The 12,813-nt window shown below is 44.5% G+C and overlaps 1 protein-coding gene across 1 annotated transcript in view; it reads left to right on the top strand.

Moving 5' to 3' along the window:
• Positions 1–12,813, top strand: part of LOC142776507 (uncharacterized) — a 78,083-nt gene that overhangs the window by 40,638 nt on the left and 24,632 nt on the right. The window lies entirely within an intron of this gene.

Here is a 12,813-nt window from a genome sequence, read left to right as displayed (position 1 = left end):
TTTACGATTTCCCTCGATTTTGAGCTCCTTGCTTACTTGAGGAGCTTAAATTTGTTCGTGGACCCCATGCAATGGATAATTATCGCTGTGAAAATACAATAGCCTTTCAAAGCCCGGAACGTCCGCAGTTTCATGTCTCATGTCATGACTTGTGTCAACTATAGTTGGCTATTGTAGTTTATTCCCTAGTCGCTTGGGGGCACCAAGTAGCACTTTTTTTTGGGAGTGGCACGGGGGATTAACGTGTTTTTTAAGCGCTCCCGATTGACTGTGCAGACAAGAGGTTTTGCATATTTCGAGCTCGCTTTTACAACTATTAAGGCTGCAGTTAAAACTTGTGTAGCACTTATTACATTCTACGGCTTTTTTGGGGGTCACTCACCAGATACTAGTTTGTGTGTGTGTTTGCGTTTTTTTCTCTTGCCACCCTGTGGGGGAGGTTCACGTGTACCGAACACGCAAATTTTTATAGTAGAGCTTACTTTCTTTTTTTCTTCGTGCAGGTTTTGTCGTATGCCGTGTTTTGTATTTATCGAGTCAGTGAATTCATTAGGACAATTGGTGTCAAAAAGACATGAATTAAAAGGCTTTAAAATGTTCAGAGGGTAGCTTTGAAAATGAACCTACGTGCAGACGCAAATGGAGAGGAGGCTGACGCCAAGTGTAGACAATGTGAGGTCGAGGAAAATTGGAGGAAACAGTGAGTGCCCAGAGTGAACTGCTGATGAGATTCACCGAGCTGGAGACTGCGTTAACGACAGAGCAAGAGAAAACGAGGGCTATCAGAGAAAGGCTCAAGTCTGCCGAGGAGGCACTAGTGAAGGTGAGCAAAGGAGTGGCCCATGGAGAGAATGGTAGGGTACCGGCAGCCAGAACGGCGGAGAAGAAAGAGCAAGCAAGTTCGGGAAAGACAGATTCAGCTGGTTCAGTGATCGCAAGAACCAGCTTGAGCGAAGTAGTGGTGGCGCTGGGAGGGGACAAAGCAGCTGGCGTCACAGGTACAAGTAACTCCTAGGTGCAGGATGCTCCAGCTGAAAAGTCACAGCACGTGATAATCGCCGGGCACTCGAATTTTATTTATTTATTTAATTATTTATCATACTGTTAACCCTCACTTGAGGGTCGTTACAGGGAGGGTGAAGAATTGAGTTGCACAAAATTAAATATTTGAAAATAAATTATAAGATGAACTCTGTAACATATAGCATAATTATATGAGAAACACAGTTATATGCTTTTTCACTCAATACATTTACAACATGATATCTATGACCAAATAAACATACTTGTAAGGAAACACACACATGAACACTGATAACTATACATATTCAACAAAACGCCTATCAAGAGCAATGCCAAAATCACTCAAAGTTCTTTTTTACACCATATCATTTGGCGATTCATTCCACATAATAATAGCATTGGGAAAAAAGGAAAATCGGAAGATATCTGTTCGAGCATGTATTGGTTGTATAAATGTAGTGCATGTTGTTCTCGGAAACCTTTTGTAAGAATGCTTCAAATAATCATCCCCGTTTATTTTGACCCCGGCATGCAAGATCTGAAAAAGAAGTTTAAACCGCTGTTTCCGCCTTCTTAATTCTAGCGATTCTAATTTACAAACTTTTAACGTTTCAGTAACAGAATCTCTTCTTCGATATTAGGATCAGATGAAGCGAGCTGACATTCTCTGAAGGCGTTCTGATTTATTTTTAATACCTTTTGATGTGGACTCCACACAGCGCTAGCGTATTCCAATCTCGGACGGACATACGTTTTGTAGGCAAGCCGCTTAACATCTTTTGTGGCTCGTCCTAACTTCTTTCGTAGGAAGCACAATTTTTTACATGCTGATTGACAGATGTTAACGACATGAGGACTCCAGCTCAACTTTTCTGTTATAGTTACACCCAAGTATTTAAAATTACAAACTTTCACCAGCATATTATCACAAATGTTATATGCACACGAAAGCACTTCCGTCTTTTTTGTAATGTGTGTGTAAGTGGATTTCAATGGTAATTTCCATACCCCAATTAGAACACCATAAGGTTAGGGTTTGTAAGCACTGATTGATATTCACTTGATCTTCTCTGCATGATACCGGACAATAAACTATGCAGTCATCTGCAAAGCGCTTAGTTTTTACTGGTGGTTGGACTGATGAGATATCATCTATAAATAAAAGGAAGAGTAGGGGCCCCAATACAGATCCTTGAGGCGCTCCCGAGTACACTTCCCGATTTCCCGACATTGTATCTCCCACTCTAACTGCTTGTTGTCGATTGCCTAGATAAGCTCTGATCCAACTGAGAATATTCTCACTAATACCGACATTGCGAAGCTTGAATAGCAGCTTACGGTATGAAACTCTGTCGAACACCTTTGAAAATTCGATACATATAACATCGATTTGCATACAGGCATCTACAGCGATACACAAGTCATGTATAGTTTCAATCAGTTGTGTGACTGTTGAAAGGCCACCGCGAAATCTATGCTGAAAGTGGCATAATAATTCATTTTGTTCTAAAAATTGCCAAATTTTTTTTGTCAATATATGTTCAAATATTTTAAAACATAACGACATGAGTGAGACAGGCATATATTTGTTCAATGATGTTCTAGCACCACGTTTAAAAATTGGGACAACAATTGCTCTACGCCAATCTTGAGGCAACCAGTGGCATTTGAAAGATTTCTCGAAAATAATCACTAGGTAGTACGACAGCAACTCCGCAAATCGTCACGAAAATTGATTCAATATACCGTCAGGTCCACATGGCGTTTTGGTATCTAAAAGAAGTAGTTGATTGAATACACCTTCTCGGTTAATATTTATATCATCTTCCTGAAGTGTCACAGAAGTATCTGATTCAATTTCCTCGTTTTCACCCAGATTCTTACAGAAAACCAATTTAAAAAATTGATTGAGTCTTTCAGCTATATCTTATTTTTCTGTGATTAATTTTTTTTATCTACAATAAGATCAATTCCCTCATTCGCTTCCTTAAAAAACAGCCAAAACTTACGTGGTGAGTTCTTTAGAAAGTTAGTGAGTGTGTTATTGAAAAAATGTTCTTTGAATTGCGCTATCTCTGCTTTCGTGTTTTTTTTTAGCACGTGATATTTCTGTCGAGGCCCTATGAGTTCTGCGCAGTATTTTTAGTTTACGCTTCATGTGAATTATTTTTCTACTTATCCTTGGATTTCTTCGTTTTGTCTTTTCAACGCGAGTGGGTATGAAGTCTGAACAGTAACCTACAATTTCCTTAAAACATTTTCAGAGCTGTTCAATGGACTCAAGTTTTGATGCCTTCTGAAATTCGCCAAGTGAAATTTCTAAAACGTCCAGGATTGCCGTATCATCAGCACGATCGTAATCTTTAATATGTGCATACACATGATGCTTTGCTCGAAAGCCGGTATCAAAAAATACGTCAAGCGCAACCATTTTGTGGTCTGATATGCCGTCTTCAACTGATACATCGTAATCAGTCACTCTACTTGATATGAAAACCAAGCCTAACAATGACTGTGACGTAGGGGTAACTCGTGTATAATCTTTTACGATTTGTGTGAGGCTGTGGGAAAACATCAGCTCTAATAACCTATTAGCACTACGGGTTTCCGCGTGACCAGTTGAAAAGCTTACCCAATTTATATGCGCTAAATTAATGTCACCAGCCATTATCAGCCCTGTGTTTTCATTTACATGATCGCACAAAAACGTATTTAATTCTTCTAAAAACTTAAGTGGACTTCCAGGTGGTCTGTAGACGGCTCCAATGAGATGCGTATGATTAGCGCAACTCACCTTGCACCACACTGTTTCTGGCAACTGGCAATATACTGTTGTTGCCGCTACGTTGTTTTTAACTATCACCGCCACCTCGGGTATCCTTGTCCCATCAGAAAATTTTGTATCCTGGCGGTAGAATGGAGTTATCCGTTAAAGCATTATTCAACCATGTCTCCGTTAAGACAACAACGTGGGGGCTGTGTGTATTCAACAAGATTTCTAAATCTGTTACTTTATTTGCAATGCTTCGCACATTCAGTGAAAGAATTCTCACCTATGAACGCACCGTCTCAGATGATTTTATGCCACTTCCATCTGTCAGTTTTGGCACATTCGAGCTGCTCTGAGCGGAAATTGCAGAGCTGTGGTTACATTCTCTTTTATCTTTTTGTTGCTTCCATTGACTACGAATATTTCGTGTCTGATCCCACTGATAAAGCTCGCCGTTCACTTTAAGCTTGTCATGAATCAACATCACGTTTGCTTCCTTTGCTCTTTCAGTTTCGCAGTTTTGCCATAACTTTTTCCTAGCGTAGACAGTTTCCTTTGCGTAATCATTGCTGACACTAACAGTAGTCCCCTTCAATTTTTTACAGTTTTTTAGCACCCTTTCTTTTTCGCGGTGATCGTAAAAATTAATGATGACCGGTCTTGAGCTATTTGGTTTCTGCTTGCCAAGCCGGTAAATTCGGTCAACTGATTTTACTTAAACACCCATTTTTGCGTCAAAAACTTTATGAACAACAGTTTCCGTAAGGTCTGACTCGGTTTCACCAGAATCTTCCGGTAGGCCGAAAACGAGTAGATTATTACGCCTACTCCTGTTTTCGCAATCAATTAACTTCTGTTCTTGTTGCCTAACTATAGCTTCCAGACGGCTAATTCGCTCACTCATTTCTTCAATAACTTTAAAATAGTCCGTCACCTTTTCAGATTTAGTATTTAAATCGGATATTTCTTTCCTCATAGCATCTATCTTGGTTTCGGATGCTACCTGTTTTTCTCAGATTTGCTCCGACATCTCAGCAGTCCTTGGCCCCGGGTTTTCCTCAACATCACCAGACTTTAAAAGCATCAACACCACAGACCAGCAATCAATGACGAAAGCAATACAAATGTGAGGGCACGGCAATACTAACAAAAATTGATTGTCATTACTTTAACATGCTGTATTAGAGAGGTAACGAACCTGCATAAACAGCAATGCCGACTTAGACATGTTGCCTGCAGGCCATGTGCCGTGCTCTCTGAGGGTTCCTTGGTTGTGCTGCTCCTTTTCTAGTCGAGGTGTTGATGACGTCACTGATGATAGACGAGCCGTCCAGGTGCTGCTCTCAGAGTCCTGATAAGTTCCGTCGAAAGGCAGCCAATTTGTGCCACCAGTTGACACTGATGATGGTTGATTCGCCCACTTGTTGCTCACAGTTAGCTGATGAGATACGTGGGACGTAGCCAGAATGTGCCGCTCATAGTTGTCGCTCCCATAATCCATGAAAATGCCTGCATAAACAGCAATGCCGACTATGACATGTTGCCTGCAGGCCATGTGCCGTGCCCTTTGGCACGGCACATGATCACGTCATCGGCGCGTCTGTCACAGTATTTTTGGTGCCGGACACATCAGCAGGTAAAAACTACCTGCGTGCTATAGGCTATAGTTACCGAATTTGTCACAGAGTACTCATTGTCTCTAGCATAGTGTTCGCTTCCGCTAGATTAAAGGTTACAAGATAGGTACCAAAAGGTTCAGGTTGATAAGTACCCCTCATGGACATTTTATGTAATTTCCGGGGTATAATAGCGATCAGTTTTGGGTCTCACTTTAATTCTCATCAGTATAAATGATATCGTAAATGTTATACCCATCAAGATAAAGCTTTTTGCAGGCGACTGTGTCTTTCAAATCACGATTAAATCTCCATGTCATTGAACGTCCCTTCATAAAGCTCTCATAGAATTTTCAAACAGGAGCAAGAAATGTAATTTGTTCTTAAACTCTGTGAAATGTTTAGTCCTCAATATAAGCAGGTACTACGGAATCAGTGCATCGAAGGACCCTACATAAACATACTGAAGAAAGTTTACATTGGATGCACAGCACCCATAGATCTTTATATAGAAAGTGACAGAATCCCAATAAATAAGGGTGTAAAGCAGGAAGACACCATCTCTTTAATGCTATTCGCCGCTTTTTTACACAGTTTTCAGGACCCTAAATTGGGAAGCGTAAGGATTAGGAGTTAATGGAAAGTAAATTAGTAAAGTGCGATTTGCCGATGATGCTGCCTCAATAAGAAACTCCTGGGACAAATTGCAGTTCTTGTTTACTGAACTGGACATAGAAAGCAGAAACGTTGGTCTGAAATTATTATGCACCGAACTAAAATAATATGCAACAGCCTCGGCAGAAAACACCTCTTTGTGATAGGTGGAGAGATGGTGGAAGTTGTAAAGGAGCATGAATACTTAGGACAGGTATTAACCATGGTACCGAACCATGAAGAGTGAAATAACTAGAAGAATAACGATGGGGTGGATCGAATTCGGCGAGCATTCTCAAATCATAAATGGTAATCTGCCATCAACTCTCAAGAGGACAGTATATAACAGCTACATCTTGCCAGTACATACTGTTGAAGCACAAACCTGGAAACACACTTACAAAAGGGGTTCAGCTTAAATAGAGGATGATGCAGCGAGTGATTGAAAGGAAAGTGTAACGTGTAACCTTACTATACAAAAAGAGAGCAGAGTGGGTCAGGAAAGAAACGGGTTAAGGTTATCATATTTGAAATCTTTAACAAGAAATGGAGATGAGTCGGGCGCGTAGCACGTACGCAGGATAACCGCTGGTCATTAAGGGTAACTGACTGGATTCCCAGAGAAGCCAAACGCACGAAGGGGAGACGGAAGTCATGGGGGTGGGGGCGATGAGATTAAAAAGTTCGCTGTATAACGCGGCAACAAAAAGCACAAGACCGGCTTGATTCGTCCATCATGGGAGAGACCTTTCTCCTGCAGTGAGCCTAGTCAGGCTGATGATGCTGATGAATATCATGATGATATGCAGAAACAAAATCATTCTTCAACATTCCAACTCTGTAGATGACAATAAAATTAAACACCAGCTGTTAAAGTTTTCAGTGTTACCAAAACAGAAATTATTAACTGGGAAATTCACAATACTGCCCCAAAACCTTCAAATCTCTCTGATTTTTTTCGACGCACATAGGTGTTCAGTTTCATAACGGGAAAAGGACCCAGGAATAGAGCTTAACAATTGATACATTTAAGTTTTCTTTTTTTCTGGGAATCATATGCGCCTGGAACAAACTACAAAAGGAAGTTTGATCAAAAATACGCGAATGCGGTGTGCAACCCCCATGCTGTTGCACATCACCTCAAGGTCCTTTTTAGCAGGAGATGATGTAATTTTACTGGAATGCGCAGTTGAAGCACGGGTGTTGAAGTTGTCTAGTGCGGCGTTCTGCATGGGCATTGGATTCGCGCCGTCTGTCCGCAGCCGCAGCGTTGGCTCAACGCTGAGGCGTGGGTTCAACGTCGGCCTTGAGTACGGTGGGTTTTCTCTGCCTACGCTGCCACGGCGTTTGATCATGTTGATTGATGTGTGGGATTTAACGTTTCAAATTCACCATCTGATTATGAGAGACGCCGTAGTAGACGGCTCTGGAAATTTCGACCACCTGGGTTTTTTTTTACATGCACCCAAATCTGACCACACGGGCCTACAACACTTTCGACTCTATCCAAAATGCAGCCGCTGCAGCCGGGATTCGGTTCCGTGACCTGTGGGTCAGCACTCGAGTACCTTACCCCCTAGACCACAGCGGCGGGGCCGTTTGGGCATGTCAAGGCCGTGTTTCTACTGTAGCAGTTTCCCTCTGACGCTGCCGTTTGGTGCGTGGAACGAAGGCAACGCTCACACCACTCCCTTAACCCCAGCTCCTTACACCGTTCAAGCGAGGACATGGTCATCCCACCTCCTTGCGGCCAGCTGTGCATTTGTGCCACATCTTGCCGCTGCGCTCGCGCATGACAACGTACTGTGTCGAGTCGTCAACGCGCATGACGGCAGTTGGGGGTGCCATACCACAGATGCACAGGGTCAGACCTTTGCGACGCGATCAGCTCAGTGGGTATTTTATTACTTAACTCCGCTGAACCCACCTACATCCTCCGCAGCGCGGCCTCGACTGTGATCAACCTGGCGCTGATGTCAGAGCGCTGCTCTTACGACTAAAAGCGCCATGCTGACACCGGTGGGTGTGATCACTACCCGATCACGCTTTTTCTGTGTCACCCCAGCCGTGATGCCGCTCGCGAATACAGTGTTGTACAATGGCCACTTTTTCGCGACCTGTGCGCGAGTTTACGCAGCAGTGACAATTTCTTTTTGCGCATCGCGGACCGTGCTGCGCGAGCGACAACGCGCTGTGTTGTTCCTGCCGGCATGCTTCGCTTTGACACCAAGCTGCTATACCTCCACACACTGTGCCAGTGCGCACAGAGGCGGGTGCTGCACTCCTCTGTTGACGGCGCATGAACTGAGTAGAACCAACTGGACGCCGTGTGCCTACGTCACGTGCAGCGGCTACGTTACCGCAGCTGGACGGGTGTCTGTTCTTCTCTGAGGGACCCACGCCACCGTCGCCGCGGCTGGCGTATTATGCGCATGATGATTGAGCCGAAAGTGCCGTGCTGCCAAGTCCTCGCAATATTCATTGCGCCGGGCATCATTGAGCGGGAGCTTGCTCAACTGCTTGCGTCTTCCTTCTCGGGCCCTTCCTTCAGTACAGGGAGCGTCACCAGTGTCATGGAAACTGGCGCGTTAGCTGCCCTTCCCGTGGAATCCGCCGCGTCAGCTGACATCCACTCTTTCTGCGAGAAGGATTTCTCTCACATCGAACTGGAATGGGTTCTCCTCAGAAGGTGCAAGCGCAACGACGCCCCTGATCCGGAGAGAATCACAAACCGAATTCTCAGAAACCTGGACGCATATCCACACCCTTTCTTGCTGAATGCATTGAACAGTATTTTCTCCAGCGCTGTCTTCCCAAATTAGTTGTGCTCCGCTACTGTGACCCCTGTTCACAAGCAAGGCAAACCGCCACACTCGGTCAAGTCATTAGGCCCATCACGCATACCTCAGTGGTGGAGAAAACAAGGAAGGAGATGGCCCTTTATCGACTGCAGTGGATCGCGGATGCTCGCAACGCCTTGCCACTAGAACAGTGCGAATCGCGACCTCACCACGCGACAACCGACTGTATAACCACAATCATGAGCACCTTCCAGCAAGCTCAAAACGATGGAGAAATGGCTATTCTGCTCTTCCTTGACATACAGTCGGCGTTTGACTCGCGCTCCAATCACACGCCCATCGTCAGTGCCGTGCGCGCTCTCGGCGTCGAGGGCAAACTCTTAAGCTACGTTCAGGCCTTGATCACCGACCAGACGTTTACTCCGCACGTGGGCAGGGCGATAAGTGCACCGTGTTCCGTCAGCTGCAGCGTCCCACAGGACAGCGTCCTCGGCCCGTTTTTGTTTATTTTCGTACTGACGGCGCTCATCAAGTGCATTCCATAAGCGGCTGTGTTTCCTGTGCGCTCAATTGTGCACGCATATGACGTCACTCTTTATGAGCGTAAACCTACCCGTAAGTGCTTCATTGGTGCGCGCAAGTATGCAGGAAGCCATCCAGTGTGTGGCCACTTTCGTTTGAAGTTTCGGCCTCACAATCTCGGCGCCGGAAACCAAGGCTCTCTTCATTCACCCTCGTTCTGAGGCCCGACGTCGTCTCCCACAGTTTCAGCTAGTTGTTGCGCCTATAGTTTGGTGCAGCGACGTCTGCTACCTTAGCCTCACAATACACAATCGCATCCGATGGTTTCCGACGGTGCGCCGCGTAGGCTAGACGATGTGTCGCGTGCAATTGGCTGTGCACCGTCTACTCGCCCATGGCAACGGCTGTCCCGCTGCCTTCGCCTGCACTTTATACGAGTTAATGGCTCTATCTACTATGAACTACGCACTGCCCATCTACAAACTCCAAGCACCACAGGGGCGACTTACAGACCAAGACCACCGCTGCACTATTCGCATGTGTCACGGAATGCCTCGCAGCTCCGTGTGGCCAGGACACTCGCGAAAGCTCGCGCATGGCCTGCGTCACTCACGTTGGACCTGCGCGCTCTGTGCCACTTTGAGCGTCTCCCCTAGGCACCCGATGCTGGCCCCATGCTTGCGCAGTTACGTGCTGTGCCGAATTCTCGTGTCGGCCTACTCCTTGAGGTCTAGGATGGCGTAGTGGCTCACGATCCTACGCGCCCTTTGCGCTGACAGCCCCCTCACTGGTGAGCGCCTCTTCGAGTGAACCTGCTGTTGTTTATTGTGCACCTTCCGGGCTTGGACAAGAAACCGAAAAAAAGTAGAGGGACATGAATATGCTCAAGTGAGAACAGAGCACTTCGAGCACAGTTAAAAATTATCTTTTGCCTTGCGCTTTGACGACGGAGTTGAGTCTGATAGCAGTGTCTGGAATGTCGTCGTCCTAATCTTTGGGCCCGAAGAACCGGGATTGGAAACCAGGGACCTACGAGCGGCTACCAGTCAACTGCAGTGCATGGACTGACTGAAGTCGAAGCGGACGTCGCGGTGAGTACAAAACACGAGAATTATAAACGAGGCAAGTGCTCTCCTCGCTATTAACTCTGCCTCCTATGACCAGCTCAATTCCATATATGAGGCTGAAGACTAATAACGAAGACCTTAAAAGCTTGAACAACACTATCGAGCAGCAATAACAATAACAAGACAGTGCTACGCGGATTCTCACAGAGATTATCAGCAAGAAAGGTCGCATGCTAAAGACATACACTGAAACTGAAGAAAAAGTTCCCCTAACAGTCGCAGCACCATCAGACGGAACTATATTTGAATTGCCTCCCTTCTCTGGAGACCTATGCAAGTGGACTGAATTCGAGGAAAATTTCGGCCAAAATGTTCATAGTAACGCTCAAATCACTGCCACAAAGAAGTTCCATTACCTGCGACTGTATCTAAAAGGAGACGCTGCTTGAGTAATCGCGCGCCTTCGGACGACAGAAAGTTGCTACAGTGACGCCATCAGCCTGCCACAGAAGCGATTTGGGAAGAAGACGCACCTGAAGCAAGAATATTTTGTGAAGTTTCAAATGTAGAGCCCTGCCCATTCACGAACTGACACCAATGCGCTATGCAGCTTGCACGACCGAGTGCTCCTTCATATCCGACGCCTAGAGACTTTAGGTGCGCACAAGTAGTCATTTTCGTCTATGCTCTGCGACATCCTACTGTATGCTTTACCACGGGATATAGTCGTACAGTATCATCGATCATCTGCCATCCAGTTGGGTGCATGACTCAAGAGGTGAAGCTGCACTCTACGTCACAGTGTTAGCGAATCAGCTTATCTACTTTCAATCTCACAAGAGGACTTACGATCTATCATGTTCAGTTTGAAGTGTAAAACTTTTGCTGGTATTGATGGTGTTTCTATAACTGACTTGCGCAGTACATTTGAATACACCCATGAAGTTCTTCTAGCACAACTAAATCGCATTATTTCTAGTAGAGAAATTCCCATAAACTTGAAAACATCAATAGTTGTACCTCTGCACAAAAGCGGTGCGCGTAATAAACTTCAAAATCATCGTTCGATATCAATTCTGCCTTCTATAGCACATACTAGAAAAACTTTTGTTGTTAACGATGACAAGCTTTTTCGATAGTCACAATATTTTATCGCCTTGCCAGTATAGCTTTCAACAGGGGAAAAGCACTCAGACGCTATTGGAAGACTTCTCTGATCAGTTGAACGAGGTGTTCAATAACAACAAAGTTGCCTGTGCGCTCCTTCTTGACTGCAGCAAGGCTTTCGATAGTGTCCATCATACCTTGTTATTGGATAAACTTTTTCAGTAAGGGTTTAGGGGTGCTTTATGGTATTTTTTGGCCAATTTCCTCCAAGGCAGGCGTCAACTTGTATCCGTTGAACAATCTCACAGCACCTTCTAAATCATCGAAACCGGCGTTCCACAGGGATCAATTCTTAGTCCGCTGCTATTCAATATTTTTGTAAATGACCTTCACAGCACGATACCGGTTTCTCTATATCAATACGCCGACGACACTGTGATCGTGACGACTGCAAACAAGTTTTATGAGGTGATTACTCTTCTTCAGTCAGCTGCCACTAAAGCCATGTATTGGTTTCAAGATAACCTTATTAATATAAATGTGTCTGAAACTAATCTAATCTGCCTCCATACTTCCTTGAAGAAAGTCACCCTTGACCATTCTTTCATTCTGTATTGTTCTGACAGTTCATCCTGCTCTTGTAGGCCATTACAGTACTCATCTGTTGTGAAATACCTTGGCTTATACATTGACAGCGACCTTTCCTGGAATAGTCATCTCGCCTAGGTTTTCAGACTTCGCGCTGTGTCATGTCTGTTATATAACATAAGGTACAACATGCCGTTTTCAGTACGTAAGATGATAGCACACGCTTTAGGTTACTGTATACTGCGTTACGGAATAACTATTTACGGACACTGTGCTGTCCGATGGCACAATAGAATAAACAGAATATTGCGTTCGATTTTAAAAAATATATCTTATGACCTGAACATAAATTCTGAGAGAGACATTTTCAAAACGCTGTTTATGCCAAATTTCAATGCTCTGTTAATTCAAACGGTTGTTTTAAAATACTTCTGGTCTAAAGAATCCCTGGTTCCGTATGTTACTTCTCGTTCGTTAAGGCCCAAAGTACGTTACTGGAGGCCGCGGTGTTCAATAGAGTATGAAACTGGAATACGAGCCCATTATGTCACAAACCTATTTTAATGTACTACACCCCAGCATTTTTTGCACAAAAACAAAATACAAATTAAAGAAACTGCTACGGCGTATCTGTCTACAATTGTAATGCATGCTGTATGTTATTT

This window comes from Rhipicephalus microplus, chromosome X (genome assembly GCF_043290135.1).
Source record: "Rhipicephalus microplus isolate Deutch F79 chromosome X, USDA_Rmic, whole genome shotgun sequence".
In the NCBI taxonomy this organism is placed as follows: Eukaryota; Metazoa; Arthropoda; class Arachnida; order Ixodida; family Ixodidae; genus Rhipicephalus; species Rhipicephalus microplus.
Note: the sequence above shows the minus strand (reverse complement) of the source record. Positions and strands in the feature narration are given on the sequence as shown.